Consider the following 20,292-nt stretch of genomic DNA (forward strand, 5'->3'; position numbering starts at 1 on the left):
CACTCAGGAATTTTGGGAGCAGCAGAATGGGTGCAGTGGAACCCAGCAGGGATGGAAGCAAGTTAAAGCATGGTGCACTCAAGGTGGCGTACACCAAACAAAAGTCTTGAAGCTTAATCCTAAAACACAGGTGTGTATCCTAATGGGCCTTATATAGGATTAGGGGGAGACGTCATTGAGCAACGCCGGACAACCTGTAAAACCCAATGTGGAGCACAACAGAGTGCAGTTGACCAAGGTGAAGAAAGCAGAGTGCAGGATATCCAGAACAATTGTGTAACACATGGAAGTCTCTGTTCATTATAATATTTACCAATTCTATCCATCACTATACATTATGCACCATCTAATGCTCTGTTCAGCATTACATGTAGTAGCTGAGACTCTCTTCATCAATACAGGTAAGACTTATGGTTCTGTCCATTATTTTATGTATCTCTGAAGGCTTCTGTCTGTCATTCCACTGTCTATTATTACTCATGTCATCTACCATTAGAAAGAATAGGTGAAAAGTCAATATTTCGAGAAAAAAAGTTACTATAACTACATACCCCACACTCTTTTAGGCTACAGTTGGCAGAAGAAAACAGTGAAATTGTAATAGCCTCCACAGAATCTAAATTGAAAACAACTCTCTTTACAGATTCCCAGCATGTAGACCTCAGCAGTCATGCATTCACTTTGGCCAAGCATGGCACATTGTAGATCTCCAAAAGTGCTGACTCAAGGTAAACAAGTATTAAGCTTTAGGACAGGGGCCACGATTTCAGCTAAATTGCATGAATGTGACACTTTTAAAAGCATTAATTTCTGAATATTTAGGTTTTGAGCAGTTTATAAAAAAGGGGAGAAGCCAGCGCTGCCTATGGTCAGAACGCAATACATAAAGTGCATATGCACATATTGATTTCTAACTGTACTTTAAAATGAGACATTTAGCAAACAATTGATTAATTCTTTGAGCCACCCAGCCATGCCCAGGCATTCTCATATGGGGCAGTCCTACTCTACGTTTTTTATATTCACTGTGCCATTACGGCCTCCTAAATGTATTAAAAGCAAGACTATATTAAATGCAAAATGTACCTGAAGCGTTTCTGAATCACTCCCATGGTGCCAGAAAGGGCGAGTGCAGATAAAGGCCTACCAGGTCCGGACATGGACATTTCAGATCTAACCCCCACACTGCCAAACCAGCAACCACAGATGAAGGGTGAAACAGGCCCAGACACAGGTGCATATCAAAAACATAGAGTGGGACTGCCCCAAATGAAAATGCTTGGCATGGCTGGGTGGCTCAAAGAATTGATCAATTGTTTGCTAAATGTCTCATTTTAAAGTACAGTTAGAAATAAATATGTGCATATACACTTTATGTATTGCGATCTGACCATAAGCAGCGCTGGCTTCTCCCCCTTTTTTACTTGAGCAGTTTATCTTATAGAAAGTAGGGCATTACACATTTCATGGCTATAATTTATCTGTTGATAGCTAATATATTGATAGTATGTATAAAGATTGACTAAAATTAGTAGCACCTGAGAAATGTGTACTTTTGTAATGACTACAAATATTGCAGATATCCATGATATACTTTAGCCATCATTTGCCTTTCAGTATGACTTTAGTTAAGAATGATGTTGTAGGCAGATATACATAAGATTTAAGGACAGAAATATGGAATTTTCCCATTTCTACCCTGTAGTGATTATTCTTTGAAGCTTCGTAGAGAGGGAAAAATCCCAGAGCAGTAGTAAGGATGAGAGGGCTCCAGGAAAGTAGTCTGTGCATCCTGAGAAGGATTTGCAAGTGTAGTGAGTGTAGCCGGTCCCCTTTATTTTGTGCGAAGGAGGAGATTGCTATGGGTGCTAGCTTTGCACAGAGAAGGAAGGTTAATCCTAGTACAGTCCCTGTTACACAAGCAGTAAAGCAGCCACGGGACTCCCACTGAGTAATTAGCACTTAGAAACTCCAGATGTAAAAAGGGCCCGATAGAGGAGGGGATTGTATGGAAAATGAAGGCTAAGAAGAAAGAGAGAATGTGAGCGATGGCTGGACAGAGTGAACGCATCGTAAGAATCATGAAAGTAAGATTTTTACCTATTTTTTTTACCCAGGCAGCTTTATGGGAAGTGCGTTAACATCATTTCTGTGTATTTTATAGCAATGTCACAAGTAACTTGCATGTATTAGGCACAAGTGCTCTTTGGATGCTGAAATTACAGCTGATAGTAAAATGTCTGCAATAGCGGGAACTTTACTGGAAATAAAACATTTGTGTGAAGGAGAAAATGAGAACTATACATATGTCATATTAGACTTACACCCCAAATAATTAGTCTTTCATCATGGCGGGGAGGGATGATTAGGAAATGTGTAGCTGCAATGATCACTGATCACCTTGGATATCTGAGCAGGTGCCATAAAGTAAACCAGGAATTACATGCCTTTAACTTGATGGATGGAAGGAAGAGAGACATGAGGCCACAATGATTAATTTGTCCTTGTTTAAGCCCCACCCATCTTCTTCCTGCTCCCACGCAGATGTCACCCTGACATTTGGATTATATGACGTCACAATGGATATTACTTTTTAGAAATATTAATCATTTTACATGTGAATTTAGATTTCTGTAATGAAAAAAACATAATGCATATGTACTGCGGTCTGACATCTACCTAGTATCCGGGTCCACACCACGGTGCAGTGTTCCTACTAAGAAAAGAGAAATTGGTTACTAAAAATATGATTTCTTCCCTGTTTTTCTTCCGTCTATAAAACTGACATGTTTCTTTTACAGGCAGAAACCTGTATGAGAGTCAATGAATAACTCACAATATTTTATTGGCTAAGCAGGGATATCTATGATTATGATGCACTTTCTGGAACCAACTTAGAACTCTGCAAGATCCTGAATTTAGATTATCATTAATCATGTATTCGCGCAGCCTTTTAAATAGTCAATTTTATGAAGCAACTAGGGATACAAAAATTAAGGGTAACAGTAAAGTATATTGGGATGATGGAGGATATAATATAGTCAGTGGTTAAAAAGACATTTTGTTGGATTTTCTAATTTAATCTGAATAACTCTTCCAATTGTCGCTGTTCCATTAATTCTGGAACATTTTTTTTTTTCTTGGCCCATTCATTGTAAATTTATGTGCCCGTTAATAAAGATACAAAATTTGCCTTCAACCACCTGGGTGTATACGACTGAACTGTGGGTGTTAGGTTTTTCTCCACTATGGCAGAAGTTATCTGGTATATGTCCAGTTGGGTGAAGGGAAAATTTACATCCTTATTACTTGGGATATTACTTTAGAAACGAAGGGCCCAGAACAATATGAAAATTGTTCAAGAATCAGTGGAACAGTGACAATTGGATATTGCACTAATTTTAACCCCTTCTGCCATGCATGGACCACCCATGTCAGAAGTCAGTGCATGGAGCTGGCTCAGAGGCTGAGCCTTCCATATTCCCAGCAGATGATGGCTGCATTATCCAGCAATCATCTGTCTCTGCCTTCTGTTAACTTCTGCTAGCTCCTGTTAACCAGTAAAAGACCAGCAGACACGATGATGTCGCTAGATCATGCAATCATACTGGTTTGGGGTCTTTAAGGTCCATTATATTGTGTGAGGCCTGTGGGGGTGATATTGTGTTGGGGTTTCATACTGCCGGGGCCATCATTCTATGTTTGCGTGATGTGTGGAACCATACTGTGTGGGGGACCGTAGGGATCATCATATTGTGTATAGTGGACTGTGGGGGTCATCATATTGTTTGGGTCCTTCGGGGGGTGATCATACTGTTTTGGGGGGCTTTAGAACATCATATTGTGATTGGGGACATCATAGTATGTATGGGGACAGTGGGGTTCAGCATACTGTGTATGGGGAGCTGTGTGACCATCATACTGTGTTGGAGACTGTTGGGGGATAATACTGTGTGTAGAGCTGAGGGGACATTAACCCCTTCATGACCCAGCCTATTTTGACCTTAATGACCTGGCCATTTTTTGCAATTCTGACCAGTGTCCCTTTATGAGGTAATAACTCTGGAACACTTCAACGCATCTTAGCGATTCTGAGATTGTTTTTTCGTGACATATTGGGCTTCATGTTAGTGGTAAACTTAGGTCGATAATTTTTGCGTTTATTTGTGAAAAAAACAGAAATTTGGCGAAAATTTTGAAAATTTTGCAATTTTCAAATTTTGAATTTTTATTCTGTTAAACCAGAGAGTGATGTGACACAAAATAGTTACTAAATAACATTTCCCACATGTCTACTTTACATCAGCACAATTTTGGAAAAAAAATTTTTTTTGTTAGGAAGTTATAAGGGTTAAAAGTTGACCAGCGATTTCTCATTTTTACAACAATATTTACAAAACCATTTTTTTTAGGGACCACCTCACATTTGAAGTCACTTTGAGGGGTCTATATGGCAGAAAATACCCAAAAGTGACACCATTCTAAAAACTGCACCCCTAAAGCTACTCAAAACTACATTCTATGAGATTATTAACCCTTCAGGTGCTTCACAGGAACTAAAGCAACGTGGAAGGAAAAAATGGACATTTTATTTTTTGCACCACAAATTTTCTTTTATCATTAATTTTTTTCATTTTCACATGGGTTACAGGATAAAATGGATCCTAAAATTTGTTGGGCAATTTCTCCTGAGTACACTGATACCTCATATGTGGTCATAAACCACTGTTTGGGCGCACGGCAGGGCTCGGAAGGGAAGGAGCACATTTGACTTTTTGAGTGGAAAATATGCTGGAATATTTAGCGCTTGCCATGTCGCGTTTGGAGAGTCGCTGTGCGCCTAAGCACTGGAGATTCCCCCCAAGTGACCCCATTTTGGAAACTAGACCCCCCAAGGAACTTATCAACATGCATAGTGATCACTTTGAACCCCCCAGGTGCTTCACAAATTGATCGGTAAAAAAAAAAAATACTTTTTTTCACAAAAATTTTCTTTTGGTCTCAGTTTTTTCATTTTCACATGGGCAACAGGATAAAATGGATCCTAAAATGTGTTGGGCAATTTCTCCTGAGTGCACAGATACCTTATATGTGGTCATAAACCACTCTTTGGGCGCACGGCAGGGTCCGTAAGTGAAGGAGCGCTATTTGACTTTTTGAATGGAAAATTCGCTCCAATTGTTATCGGACACCATGTCGTGTTTGGAGAGCCCCTGTGTAGCTAAACATTGGAGCTCCCCCACAAGTGACACCATTTTGGAAACTAGACCCCTTAAGGAACTTATCTAGATGTGTAGGGAGCACTTTGAACCCCCTAGTGCTTCACAAAAGTTTATAACGTAGAGCAGTGAAAATAAAAAATCATTTTTTTTTCCTCAAAAAAGATTTTTTAGCACGCTATTTTTTATTTTCACAAGGGTAACAGGAGAAATTGGACCACAAAAGTTGTTGTCCAGTTTGTCCTGAGTACGCTGGTACCCCATATGTGGGGGGGAACCACTGTTTGGGCGCACGGCAGGGCTCAGAAGGGAAGGAGTGCCATTTGACTTTTTGAAATGAAAATTAGCTCCAATCGTTAGCGGACACCATGTCGTGTTTGGAGAGCCCCTGTGTGCCTAAACTTTGGAGCTCCCCCACAAATGACCCCAGTATGGAAACTAGACCCCCTAAGGAACTTATCTAGATGCATAGTGAGCACTTTGAACCCCCAGGTGCTTCACAGAAGTTTATAACGCAGAGCCGTGAAAATAAAAAATATTTTTTTTCTTAAAAAAAATATTTTAGTCCGCAATTTTTTATTTTCACAGGGGTACCAGGATAAATTGGACCCCAAATGTTGTTTGTACAGTTAGTCCTGAGTACACTGGTACCCCATATGTGGGGGGGACCACTGTTTGGGCACACGTCGGGGCTCAGCAGGGAGGTAGTGACATTTTGAAATGCTGACTTTGATGGCATGGCCTGAGGGTGTCATGTTACATTTGCAGAGCCCCTGTGTGCCTAAACAGTAGAAACCCCCGGCATGTGACCTCATTTTGGAAACTCGACCCCCCAAGGAACTTATCTAGATGTGTGGTGAGCACCTTGAACCCCCAAGTGCTTCACAGAAGTTTATAACGCAGAGCCGTGAAAATAAAAAATCATTTTTTTTCCTCAAAAAAAAAAAGATTTTTAGCCCGCAATTTTTTTTTCACAACAGTAACAGGATGAATTGGACCCCAAAAGTTGTTGTACAGTTTGTCCTGAGTACGCTGGTACCCCATATGTGGGGGGGAACCACTGTTTGGGCACACGTCAGGGCTCGGAAGGGAAGTAGTGACATTTTGAAATGCTGACTTTGATGGCATGGTCTGCGGGCATCATGTTACATTTGCAGAGCCCTTGATGTACCTAAACTGTGGAAACCCCCCACAAGTGACCCCATTTTGGAAACTAGACCCCATAAGGAAGTTGCCTAGATGTGTGGTGAGCACACTGAACCCCAAAGTGCTTCACAGAAGATTATAACGCAGAGCCATGAAAATAAAAAATAATTTTTTTTCCTCAAAAAATGATTTTTTAGCTCGCAATTTTTTATTTTCACAAGGGTAACAGGAGAAATTGGACCCCGAAAGTTGTTGTACAGTTTGTCCTGAGTACGCTGATACCCCATATGTGGGGGGAAACCACTGTATGGGCACATGTCAGGGCTCGGAAGGGAAGTAGTGACATTTTGAAATGCTGACTTTGATGGCATGGTCTGCGGGCGTCATGTTACATTTGCAGAGCCCTTGATGTACCTAAACTGTTGAAACCCCCCACAAGTGACCCCATTTTGGAAACTATACCCCATAAGGAAGTTGCCTAGATGTGTAGTGAGCACACTGAACCCCCAAGTGCTTCACAGAAGATTATAACGCAGAGCCATGAAAATAAAAAAAAAAATTTTCCTCAAAAAAATGATTTTTTTAGCTCGCAATTTTTTATTTTCACAAGGGTAACAGGAGAAATTGGACCCCAAAAGTTGTTGTCCAGTTTGTCCTGAGTACACTGGTACCCCATATGTGGGGGGGAACCATTGTTTGGGCACACGTCAGGGCTCGGAATGGAAGTAGTGACGTTTTGAAATGCAGACTTTGATGGAATAGTCTGCGGTCGTAATTATGTTTGCAGAGCCCCTGATGTGCCTAAACAGTGGAAACCCCCCACAAGTGACCCCATTTTGGAAACTAGACCTTCCAAGGAACGTATGTAAGATGTGTTGTGAGCACTTTGAACCCCCAAGTGCTTCACAGAAGTTTATAATGCAGAGACGTGAAAATGAAAAAATAATTTTTTTCCACAAAAATAATTTTTTAGCCCCCAATTTTTTATTTTCCCAAGGGTAACACGGGAAATTAGTCCCCAAAAGTTGTTGTGCAATTTTTCCTGAGTACGCTGATACCCCATATGTTGGGGTAAACCACTGTTTGGGCACATGTCAGAGCTTGGAAGGGAGGGTGCACCGTTTGACTTTTTGAACGCAAAATTGGCTGGAATCAATGGTTGCACCATGTCGCGTTTGGAGACCCCCTGATGTGCCTAAACAGTGGAAACCCCTCAATTCTAACTCCAACCCTAACCCCAACACACCCCTAACCACAGCCCTAACCCTAACACATCCCTAACCACAAGCCTAACCCTAATTCCAACGCTAACCCTAATTCTAATCCTAATTCCAACCCTAACCCTAACCCTCTTTCCAATCCTAACCCTAACCCTCTTTCCAACCCTAACCCTAACCCTCTTTCCAACCCTAACCCTCTTTCCAACCCTAACCCTCTTTCCAACCCTAACCCTCTTTCCAACCCTAACCCTCTTTTCAACCCTAACCCTCTTTTCAACCCTAACCCTAACCCCCTTTTCAACCCTAACCCTAACCCTAATGGAAAAATAAAAATAAAAATATTTTCTTTACTTTATTAGTTGTGCCTACCTATGGGGGTGATAATCGGGGGGTTTATTTACTTTTTCTTTCATTTTGATCACTGTGAGAGTGATCAAAATGAAAGAATGGAATCTGCAGCCGGCAGATTCGGGCGGGCGCACTGCGCATGCGCCCGCCATTTTCAAGATGGCGGCGCCCATGAACCGGACCCGCCGGACACCGGGAGCGACAGGGGGACTTAGAAGGTGCCGGGGGAGGTGAGATGGGGTGATGGGGTTATCGGAAGCTGGCGGGGAGCAGAGGGAATGGTAGGGGGGCAGATGATGACAGCGGCGGCAGATCGCCGCTGTCATTCAGTTGCGGGGGGGCGATCGCCGGTGGGGGGGTGGAATCGGTGTTTCCAGCCATGTCCGATGCTACAGCAGCATCGGCCATGGCTGGATTGTAATATTTCATCAATTTTCATTGATGAAATATTACTATCGCTCTGATTGGCTGTTTCACTTTTAACAGCCAATCAGAGCAATCGTAGCCATGTGGGGGCGAAGCCACGCCCCCTGTGGCGAAGAACAAAGCCCCCTGTATCTGCGGGTCGGGTGACCTTTCAGTGACCCCGGTCACCCGACCCGCAGGGGGGCTTTAAAGTCATGACGCCACATAGGCGTCATGGGTCGTTCTGGCACGACTTTTCATGACGCCTACGTGGCGTCAAAGGTCGTGAAGGGGTTAATATGCTTTTGGGGGAGCTGTTGATAATGGTACAAGGGCTGAATAACAGGAACAGTATGATTTACTTTTTTATAAAGTTTCTAAAAGTAGTAAAATATGTGGTTTTGCGATGCTCAAAAATCTATACATATAAAAATAAGTGTACAGTTGTGGCCAAAAATAGTGACACCCCTGCAATTTTATCAGATAATACTCAGTTTCTTCCTGAAAATGATTGCAAACACAAATTCTTTGCTATTATTATCTTCATTTAATCTGTCTTAAATGAAAAAACACAAAAAGAATTGTCCTAAAGCCAAATTGGATATAATTCCACACCAAACATAAAAAAGAGGGTGGAAAAAAGTATTGGCACTGTTCGAAAAATCATTTGATGCTTCTCTAATTTGTGTAATTAACAGCACCTGTAACTTACCTGTGGCACCTAACAGGTGTTGGCAATAAGTAAATCACACTTGCAGCCAGTTGACATGGATTAACGTTGACTCAACCTCTGTCCTGTGTCCTTGTGTGTAACACATTGAGTATGGAGAAAAGAATGAAGACCAAAGAACTGTCTGAGGACTTGAGAAACCAAATTGCGAGGAAGCATGAGCAATCTCAAGGCTACAAGTCCATCTCCAAAGACCTGAATGTTCCTGTGTCTAACGTGCGCAGTGTCATCAAGAAGTTTAAAGCCCATGGCACTGTGGCTAACCTCCCTAGATGTGGACGGAAAAGAAAAATTGACAAGAGATTTCAACGCAAGATTGTGCGGATGTTGGATAAAGAACCTTGACTAACATACAAACAAGTTCAAGCTGCCCTGCAGTCCGAGGGTACAACAGTGTCAACCCGTACTATCCGTCGGCGTCTAAATGAAAAGGGACTGTATGGTAGGAGACCCAGGAAGACCCCACTTCTTACCCCGAGACATAAAAAAGCCAGGCTGGAGTTTGCCAAAACTTACCTGAAAAAGCCTAAAACGCTTTGGAAGAATGTTCTCTGGTCAGATGAGACAAAAGTAGAGCTTTTTGGGCAAAGGCATCAACATAGAATTTACAGGAGAAAAAAAGAGGCATTCAAAGAAAATAACACGGTCCCTACAGTCAAACATGGTGGAGGTTCCCTGATGTTTTGGGGTTGCTTTGCTGCCTCTGGCACTGGACTGCTTGACCGTGTGCATGGCATTATGAAGTCTGAAGACTACCAACAAAGTTTGCAGCATATTGTAGGGCCCAGTGTGAGAAAGCTGGGTCTCTCTCAGAGGTTATGGGTCTTCCAGCAGGACAATGACCCAAAACACACTTCAAAAAGCACTAGAAAATGGTTTGAGAGAAAGCACTGGAGACTTCTAAGGTGGCCAGCAATGAGTCCAGACCTGAATCCTATAGAACACCTGTGGAGAGATCTAAAAATGGCAGTTTGGAGAAGGCACGCTTCTAATATCAGGGACCTGGAGCAGTTTGCCAAAGAAGAATGGTCTAAAATTCCAGCAGAGCATTGTAAGAAACTCATTGATGGTTACCGGAAGCGGTTGGTTGCAGTTATTTTGGCTAAAGGTTGTGCAACCAAGTATTAGGCTGAGGGTGCCAATACTTTTGTCTGGCCCATTTTTGGAGTTTTGTGTGAAATGATCAATGTTTTGCTTTTTGCTTCATTCTCTTTTGTGTTTTTTCATTTAAGACAAATTAAATGAAGATAATAATACCAAAGAATTTGTGTTTGCAATCATTTTCAGGAAGAAACTGAGTATTATCTGACAAAATTGCAGGGGTGTCAATACTTTTGGCCACAACTGTATGTACTGTATACATGTGTGTGTATCAAGTCACACCCACTCCACATAGCCCCAGCCACTCCACATAGCCACACTCACTCCACATGCAAAACCCAGTAGAAATGTCAAATACATACATATATGTAATAAATATCTAATTATATATATACACAGTATATATATATATATATGTATATATAATATATATAATTTCTCTACAGTGGATTTGGAAAGTATTCAGACCCTTTTAAATTTTTCACTCTTTGTTTCATTGCAGCCATTTGGAAAATGCAAAAATGTTCATTTTTTTCTCATTAATGTACACTCTGCACCTCATCTTAACTGATATAAACCAGAAATGTAGAGATTTTTGCAAATTTATTAAAAAAGAAAAACTGAAATATCACATGGTCATAAGTATTGAGACCTGCTCAGACACTCATATTTAAGTCACAAGCTGTCCATTTCCTTGAGATCCTCCTTGAGATGGTTCTACTTCTTCATTGGAGTCCAGCTGTGTTTATAAAACTGATAGGACTTGATTTGTAAAGGCACACACCTGTCTACATAAGACCTCAAAGTTCACATTGCATGTTAAACCAAATGAGAATCATGAGATCAAAGGAGCAGGCTAAGGAGCTCAGAGACAGACTTGTGGCAAGGCACACATCTATTCAAGGTTACAAAAGAATTTCTGCAGTACTCAAGGTTCCTAAAAGCACACTGGCCTCCATAATCCTTAAATGGAAGAAGTTTGGAACCACTAGAAGTCTTCATAGACCTGGCTGTCCAGCCAAGCTGAGCATTTGTGGGAGAAGAGCCTTGGTGAGAGAGGTAAAAAGAACCCCAAGATCACTGTGGCTGAGCTCCACAGATGCAATAGGGAGATGGGAGAAAGTTCCACAAAATCAACTATCACTGCAGCCCTCCACCAGTCAGGCCTTTATGGCAGAGTGGCCCAACGGAAGCCTCTCTTCAGTGCCAGACATATGAAAGCCTGCATAGAGTTTGCTAAAAAATAAATGAAGGACTCCCAGACTATGAGAAATAAGATTCTCTGGTCTGATGAGGCGAAGATAGAACTTTTTGGTGATAATTCTAAGCTGTATGTGTGGAGAAAAACAGGCACTGCTCATCACCTACCCAATACAATCCCAACAGTGAAATGTGGAGCAGCATCATGCTATGGGGGTGTTTTTCAGCTGCAGGGACAGGACGACTTGTTGCAATTGAAGGAAACATGAATGCGGTCAAGTGCAGAGATGTCTTGGATGAAAACCTCTTCCAGAGTCCTCTGGACCTCAGACTTGGCCAAAGGTTCACTTTCCAACAAGACAATGACCCTAAGCACACAGCTAAAATAGCAAAGGAGTGGCTTCAGAACAACTCTGTGACCATTCTTGACTGGCCCAGCCAAAGCCCTGACCTAAACCCAATTGAGCATCTCTGTAGAGACCTGAAAATGGCTGTTCATCAATGTTCACCATCCAACCTGACGCAACTGGAGAGAATCTGCTAGTAAAATGGCAGAAGATCCCCAAATCCAGGTGTGAAAAACTTGTATCATTCCCAAGAAGACTCATGGCTGTACTAGCTCAAAAGGGTGTATCTACTCAATACTGAGCAAAGCGTCTGAATACTTATGACCATGTGATATTTCAGTTTTTCTTTTCTAATAAATTTGCAAAAAGTTCTACATTTCTGTTTTTTTTTCCAGTAAATATGGGGTGCGGAGTGTACATTAATGAGAAAAAAAAGAACTTTTTTGCATTTACCAAATGGCTGCAATGAAACAAAGAGTGAAAAATTTAAAGGGGTCTGAATACTTTCCAAACTACTGTATTTCATAGGCACATCTTCTTGACCACATCAGGTTACTCTGCCTGTTTTGACATTGCAACCAATCACTAAGCATCTTTCATTTCACCAGAGCTGTTTAAAAGATGAAAGCTGAGCTGTGATTGGTTGCTATGAGCAACAGTTTTCCTTGTAGACAGTTGTGGTAACTGAGGCCTATTATTCTTATCATTTCTATGGTGTTATCGTCCTTCTGTAAACCTGGAAATAACACAATTTATTACCGTGCTGACACAGACCACCCTCTGACACAGACTGAAGGGGGAGCCCAGAATCTGGAACTTCTCTTTGTCTGGCATGAAGCATTTCATTCACTTAAAAATTCAAACACAGATTAAAAAAAGAAAAACAAGATGGATTTCTCCAACCCAGGTATCATTTTAATCAGTGTAACAGCGCCAATCTGACAATGCCTAGTTCGCTGTAAACTTATTTATACAGCTACTACTAATGCCACTCTAAATTAGTCCTTCTTTACAATTTCTAACTAAATGGTATTACATTCCCACAAGGTTGAAATCTGCTTTCTCTAAGAGAAAAGCTGTATTATGCCTCAATGAGCAAGACTTACAGAAAGAAGAAAGGGAGCCTAGACCTACATAAAGGAGTACATGCAAATTGCCTCTTCAGAGAGAAAGAGGACTTGAACTCTATAGCGCCATCAGTTGGTAGTAGCAAACCTACAAGTTACAATCAACCCTTTAACGAGTCTTGTAATATGACTTAGGATAAAAGCCAAATCAGAATCTCAATTTGCAGACACGCGTTTCTGGGCTATTGGCCCTCATCAGTGCAAAGTATGAGAACTGATTTGGCTAGGTGTGAGGTTCTGGACTGAGGTCTAAGAGGTAAGGTTTCTCCTTGTGGAGAGTGACATACCAGCTCTGGCTCTGTATATACTATATGTAGGGGAGATAACATACAAGTCTATAATACAAACAGGGGAGATGACATATGGGTATATACTATATACAGAGGGAGATGGCATACAGGTATATACTATATACAGGGGAGAAGATGTACAGGTATATACTATATACAGGGGGAGATGACATGCAGGTATTTACTATATGCATAGGAGATGACATACAGGTATATACTATATACAGGGGAGTTAACATACAGGTATATACTATATACAAGAGAGATGACATACAGGTATATACTATATACAGGGGTAGATGACCTACAAGTATGTACTATATACAGGGGGAGATGGCATACAGGTATATACTATACACAGGAGGAGATGACATACACGTACAGTGGGGAAAAAAAGTATTTAGTCAGTCAGCAATAGTGCAAGTTCCACCACTTAAAAAGATGAGAGGCGTCTGTAATTTACATCATAGGTAGACCTCAACTATGGGAGACAAACTGAGAAAAAAAAATCCAGAAAATCACATTGTCTGTTTTTTTTTCATTTTATTTGCATATTATGGTGGAAAATAAGTATTTGGTCAGAAACAAAATTTCATCTCAATACTTTGTGATATATCCTTTGTTGGCAATGACAGAGGTCAAACGTTTTCTGTAAGTCTTCACAAGGTTGCCACACACTGTTGTTGGTATGTTGGCCCATTCCTCCATGCAGATCTCCTCTAGAGCAGTGATGTTTTTGGCTTTTCGCTTGGCAACACGGACTTTCAACTCCCTCCAAAGGTTTTCTATAGGGTTGAGATCTGGAGACTGGCTAGGCCACTCCAGGACCTTGAAATGCTTCTTACGAAGCCACTCCTTCATTGCCCTGGCGGTGTGCTTTGGATCATTGTCATGTTGAAAGACCAGCCACGTTTCATCTTCAATGCCCTTGCTGATGGAAGGAGGTTTGCACTCAAAATCTCACGATACATGGCCCCATTCATTCTTTCATGTACCCGGATCAGTCGTCCTGGCCCCTTTGCAGAGAAACAGCCCCAAAGCATGATGTTTCCACCACCATGCTTTACAGTAGGTATGGTGTTTGATGGATGCAACTCAGTATTCTTTTTCCTCCAAACACGACAAGTTGTGTTTCTACCAAACAGTTCCAGGTTGGTTTCATCAGACCATAGGACATTCTCCCAAAACTCCTCTGGATCATCCAAATGCTCTCTAGCAAACTTCAGACGGGCCCGGACATGTACAGGCTTAAGCAGTGGGACACATCTGGCACTGCAGGATCTGAGTCCATGGTGGTGTAGTGTGTTACTTATGGTAGGCCTTGTTACATTGGTCCCAGCTCTCTGCAGTTCATTCGCTAGGTCCCCCCGCGTGGTTCTGGGATTTTTGCTCACCGTTCTTGTGATCATTCTGACCCCACGGGGTGGGATTTTGCGTGGAGCACCAGATCGAGGGAGATTATCAGTGGTCTTGTATGTCTTCCATTTTCTAATTATTGCTCCCACAGTTGATTTCTTCACTCCAAGCTGGTTGGCTATTGCAGATTCAGTCTTCCCAGCCTGGTGCAGGGCTACAATTTTGTTTCTGGTGTCTTTTGACAGCTCTTTGGTCTTCACCATAGTGGAGTTTGGAGTCAGACTGTTTGAGGGTGTGCACAGGTGTCTTTTTATACTGATAACAAGTTTAAACAGGTACCATTACTACAGGTAATGAGTGGAGGAAAGAGGAGACTCTTAAAGAAGAAGTTACAGGTCTGTGAGAGCCAGAAATCTTGATTGCTTGTTTCTGACCAAATACTTATTTTCCACCATAATATGCAAATAAAATGAAAAAAAAACAGACAATGTGATTTTCTGGATTTTTTTTTCTCAGTTTGACTCCCATAGTTGAGGTCTACCTATGATGTAAATTACAGACGCCTCTCATCTTTTTAAGTGGTGGAACTTGCACTATTGCTGACTGACTAAATACTTTTTTTCCCCACTGTATATACTGTATACAGGAGGAAATGACATACAGGTGTATATACTATATACTAAATGAGATGACATACAGGTATATACTATATGCAGGGGATGCTATGCCTGGGCAATGCCGGGATCTTCAGCTAGTAAATAGTAAAATTAATATGAAATAATCATATGTTAACAGCTTCATGACCATGTGATTTTTCCATTCTTGCATTTTTGTTTTTTCTTCTCCTTCTTCCTAAAGCCATATCTTTTTTATTTTTCATCAATATAGTCATATGAGGGCTTAGATACCATTGATTTTACCATACAGTGTATTTACCATACAGTGTATTGTCAAATGCGGTGAAATTGCAAAAAAAAAGTACAATTCCACACTAGTTTTTTGGGTTTTTTATTTACCATGTTCAATATATGCTAAAACTGACCTGGCAATATGATTCCACAGGACAGGATGAATACACAGATATCAAACATGCATATATATATTTTTTTATTTAAGTGGTGAAAAAAATTCCGAAATGTGAAAAAAAAATTTGGTTATGTTGCCATTTTCTGAGATGCATAGCATTTTCATTTTTTGGAATCTAGGGCTGGGTGCCCTGAGCTGACATTTTTATTGATACCTTTTGGGGTAGATATGATGTTTTGATTGCCTCTCATTGCATTTTATTGCAATTTTGCAGACAGAAAAACATAATTCTGTAGTTTAGATTTTTTTCTCATTACGCCACTTACCAATCAGATTGTTTCATATTTTGATAGATCAGACATTTCCGAAAACAGCGGTACGAAATATGTGTATTTTCTTGTTTTTTTCAATAATGGGGGTGATATGAACTTTTATGGTTTTTATTTTTCCATATTTTTAAAACCCTTTTTTCACACTTTTCACTGACTTCAATAGTTCCCTTAGGAGACTTGATCACCCTATTACTTGTGCTATACATAGCAGTGCTTTGTTTAGAGAAAATCATGATCTCCTTTGAACACCTGCCCCTGGCCGACATTCACAGGAGATTCACTATGACAAGCACGGGGGACTTCTGCAGACCTCCAGCAGTCATGACAAGCCATCGGTGCCCCGCGATCACGTAACTGTGGCACCAGTGAGTGGTATTTGTGAGCTGCTTACAGCTGGCGCAAGTTAAATCCCACTGTCAGTAATTGACAGTGGGATTTAACAGGTTAACACTGGTTAGCACTGCTCCACCTGCATCTGTTAAAGACACTTGTTGGCTGATTAAATCAGCCATCAAATGCTGGAAAGATGCGGGCTCAGCGCTAAAGATGCGCATCAAATGCAGGGACAGGCTCTTTGACATTATTATACGTCAGATTTCGTGAAGGGGTTAATATTAAATTGAACAGAATTTCTGGATTGGCCCTCCATAACAGTCTAGATCTGTCATGTGACCCCTCAGAAAAATTAATTGCCCACCCATGTGGTATCACTGCGTTTGTAAAATCTATCAAAATACAAAACTAAATATCCCTGATCGGTAAACACAGTAAGGAAAACAAAATTAGAAACACCAAAATTGCATTTTCTGGTGAGAAAAATACAAAAAAAAAAAAAAAAAAAAAAAACACAATCACAGTGTCATAGCTATCCAAAAATTGTATGAATAAAAATTTTGACTTGTGCCTCAAAAAACAAGCCTTCACACAGCTTTACTGATGTAAAATACTTTTTTTTTTTTTTTTACAAGTTTCCACATTTTCTGTAAACATTAACATAATAATAAAAAAATAAACAATTTGCCCCGCCATAACTCTACTGAGTTTGAGAATAATTTTGTCAGGTAATTTCTACTATACAATGAACATCATAAAAATAAAATCCCAAAACAGTGTTGGAATTGCATTTTTTTTTTGCAATATGCAATTTTTTTCTCCTTTACAAGTACAAATTGTCCCACAAAAAGTCTTGATATTGACCGGAAAATAAAAAAAAGTTATGGTTCTTTGAAGAAGAAGAGTTAAAAAACAAATCCGCAGAAATGAAAATTGGCTGTATCAAGAAACGGTTACATTAAAAGAATCCAGTGAAAATTTATTTTTAAGGGGATTGTAAAAGTCAATAGTGCTAAACTGCAATATCAAACACAGCCCATAAGCAAGAGTAGAGCTATTTCTAGAAAGAGGGCAAAGTAGAGCTTTTCTAGGAAAATATTTGCTTATATGCTACAAATTTTTGTTGAATAAAAAGTTAAAAGTTAATACTATGTTAAAAATACCAGAAGTCTTGAACCATGCACATTTGGAAAATTTATGTAAACTGCATTAAATCGTTAGGCATTCCTCTAAGGTTGTGTTCACACGTAGCCTTTTTTTGCGTTTTCACAGCGATTTTAAAAGCGCGATTTTGCTGCTAAAAAGCAAAAAAAAAAAAGAATCCCATGCAATCCAATGGCATTTCGCACATGCTGTGCTAATGCTGCTGATTTTTCCGCAGCGGATTTGCATCGCGAAAAAATGGCAGCATGCTCATTCTTTGTGTGGAATGCAGGAAAATCCGCACACATAGGAATGCATTGTTCTGCTTTCTTTCCGCATGTGGCTATGCCCACCATGCAAAAAGTAAGCAGAATATTTGCTGACGGTACCTACAGTCTGGAGGAGAGGAGATTCTCTTCCAGGCTCTGGGTACTATATCCCTGTAAAAAATAGAATTAAAATAAAAAAATCGTCATATTCTCACCTTCTGATGTCCTTCGCAGCGTCACCAGGCCTCAGCGATGCTCCCGGCAGGTCCCGTTCCCAGTGATGCATTGCGAGAATAACCTTTGATGACATCACGGTCTCGTAATATGCCAGCGGTCTCACGAGACTGTGACGTCATCAAAGGTCATTGTCGCAATGCATCACTGGGAACGGGACCTGCCGGGAGAATCGTGATGATCAGGAATGCTGCACGGGATGCCGGAAGGTGAGAAAAATACCATTTTTTATTTTTTTTATTATTTTTAGCTAGAGTTGAGTGAAACAGGTCGGTCAGATTCAAAAGTCGCTGACTTTCGCCAAAGTCGGGTTTCATGAAACGAAACCCGACCACAGTATGAAGTTGGCCATGCGGTCAGCCACCCAAGCACCAAAGTCGGGTTTCGCCGAATGCTTGCACGTGACTTTTTTCAGCCAATGAGAGAAGCGGAGCGTAGCGGGAGCGTAGCTGGAGTGGGAGTGGGAGGGAGAGAGAGAGAGGGAGAAGAGAGAGAGAAGAGAGAGAGATTTCGCCACCTCTAGGGTTAAAATTCATGCCAGGTGTGTTTACGGTCCTCCACTCACTGCCGACTTTTCTCCCCATTGACTTGCATTGGGTTTCGTGTTTCACGACTTTTCCCTATAGTCTGCCGATTTCGTTCGACTAGACTTTTGAGAAAGTCGGGTTTCATGAAACCCGACTCCACCCTAAAAAAGGCAAAGTCGCTCATCTCTTTAGCATTACATCTTTTTACTACTGACGCCGCATAGGCTGCCTCAATAGTAAAAAGTTGGTCACACTAGTCAAACGCTATGTTTGACGAGTGTGACCAATCTGTCAATCAGTTTTCCAAGCGATACTACAGATCGCTTGGAAAACGCTAGCATTCTGCAAGCTAATTACTCTTGCAAATCGCTAGTTTTTCAGTGGGAAATAGGCGGGAATTAAAATGCTGTTTTCTCTCAGATTTCCCGCGGAATGGAATTCTGGAATTCCCGCGGTAATTTCCGTGGCAATTTCGCAATGTGTTCACATAGCCTAAAGCACAGAGTATTTAATTTAATACATTAACACCTTTTTGACATCGGACATAATAATCCGTTCATGTGACCTGGGCCTATTTGACCAGGGAAGGATTATTAAGTCTGTGCAATCGGATGCGCACATGAGTGGTGTGCGGGCAATCGCCTCCAGGTGTCAGCTGATTCTAACAGCTGACACCAGGCATTAAGTGCAAGGAGTGGTCATGCACCGCTCCAGCACTTTAACCCTCGAAATGCTGCGATCGAACATGATTGCAGCGTTCTGGGTGCTGGCAGAGGACTGAGATCGGGGTCACACTAACCGACGCAAAATACGGTCCGTAGTTTACAGGCGTAATACGGATGAATGACCCCTAAATAGTGCTCCGTATGTCATCCGTAAGCAAGGTGTGGTCGCGTATTTTGCGCATGTAAGCATCCGTATGTAATCCGTATGCTGAGATTTTCTCGCCGGCTTGCAAAATGGACATATAATGGAGCCCTATGACAGGTTTTATAACACAAACGAAAGAATAGATATAGACACATATATATATATATATACACACATACACACACACACATGTCATTGAGACACATATTATATATATAATATATATTTCACAGAGTTCTTCATAGCAGAATTGCCACTAATTAAATTGCTGGCTTTTGTCAAATCATTCCCCAACCCGACATGACACATGGTTTACATACAGTAAACTATTTCATTTCATGTTTTTTTTTGTATGTCTTTCATTAGTAATTAGATGAGGGTTGATGTGTAAAATTTGGGAGGTGTAGGTGTTAATTTAAGGGGTTAATTTGTTGTAAAAAAATGTATGGGCTCCCGCGGTAATTTGTAAATGCGGGAGCCCACACATTTTTTTTACAACGAATTAACCCCTTAAATTAACACCTACACCTCCCAAATTTTACACATCAACCCTCATCTAATTACTAATGAAAGACATGCAAAAAAAAACATGAAATGAAATGGTTTACTGTATGTAAACCATGTATCATTTCATGTCGGGTTGGGGAATGATTTGACAAAAGCCGGCAATTGAATTAGCGGCTATTCTGCTATGAAAAACTCTGTGAAATATATATATATATATATATATATATATATATATATATGTGTGTGTCTCAATGACATATATATATATGTATTCTATGTGTATATATCTATTCTTTCATTTGTGTTATAAAGCCTGTCAGTGTGATTTCACTGTATCGCGCACTGAATTACCGGCTTTTCTAAATGACACTGGGTGCATATTTCTCGCAAGTCACACATCTGGTCCATGTGTAATGTGTATTTTTAGCACACCCATAGACTTGCATTGGCGTACTACGGGCGTAGTACGCTGACAATCGCAGCATGCTGCGATTGGCATGGACCGTAGAATACAGATGAGAAATATACGGCTGATGGGGGCAAACCCATAGAGAATCATTTG

The 20,292-nt window shown here is 40.8% G+C and overlaps 1 protein-coding gene across 2 annotated transcripts in view; it reads left to right on the forward strand.

Moving 5' to 3' along the window:
* The first annotated feature begins 1,902 nt into the window (after nucleotides 1–1,902).
* The window catches only part of NOS1 (nitric oxide synthase 1), a 558,783-nt gene continuing 540,393 nt past the window's right edge, over nucleotides 1,903–20,292 (forward strand). For both annotated transcript variants that reach the window (XM_073560587.1, XM_073560281.1), the window contains exon 1: nucleotides 1,903–2,087. The gene's annotated coding sequence lies outside the window, so the exon portion shown is untranslated. The remainder of the gene's footprint in view (nucleotides 2,088–20,292) is intronic.

The sequence above is a fragment of the Dendrobates tinctorius genome, unplaced genomic scaffold (genome assembly GCF_039654945.1).
Source record: "Dendrobates tinctorius isolate UK_male_01 unplaced genomic scaffold, ASM3965494v1 ptg000003l, whole genome shotgun sequence".
Classification (NCBI taxonomy): domain Eukaryota; kingdom Metazoa; phylum Chordata; class Amphibia; order Anura; family Dendrobatidae; genus Dendrobates; species Dendrobates tinctorius.